Here is a 542-nt window from a genome sequence, read left to right on the forward strand (position 1 = left end):
TTCATATCTGGAGTTTATCTTTTCCAACCATGAAATTCGCTCTTATCACATATATCTATTGCAAGCTTCTTTGATCTAGTGAAATAGGATACATTGAAAGCTGTCATTGTGTTTTCCTGGGTTTTGCAAGCAAAAGTAACTCAAGATATGTATCTGAAATATATCACTTTTAGAATTATATAAAATCTAATTCTTTCAAGATTTTTTTTTAAGTTTATGTTTTATTTTCTAAACTATTGTTTTCAGTTTTGTTTTTGATCTCCTGGAAAGCAAAAAGATAAGGAAAAAAGGTAATAACAATAATTATATAATTCCAAAAAATTTTGAGTCAGATTGTTGTCATTGTTGTTGTTGTTAGGTGCCATTGAGATGGTACCTATTCATAGCGACCTTATGCACAGCAGAACAAAACACTGTCCAATCCTGGGCCAACCTCACTACTGTTGTCACACTTGAGGCCATTGATGCTGCCACTTGGCCAATCCATCTCACTGGGGGTTTTCCTCTTTTTCTCTGACCCTCCATCTTACCAAACATGATAT

This window comes from Chrysochloris asiatica, unplaced genomic scaffold (assembly GCF_000296735.1).
Source record: "Chrysochloris asiatica unplaced genomic scaffold, ChrAsi1.0 scaffold00088, whole genome shotgun sequence".
NCBI classification, from domain to species: Eukaryota; Metazoa; Chordata; class Mammalia; order Afrosoricida; family Chrysochloridae; genus Chrysochloris; species Chrysochloris asiatica.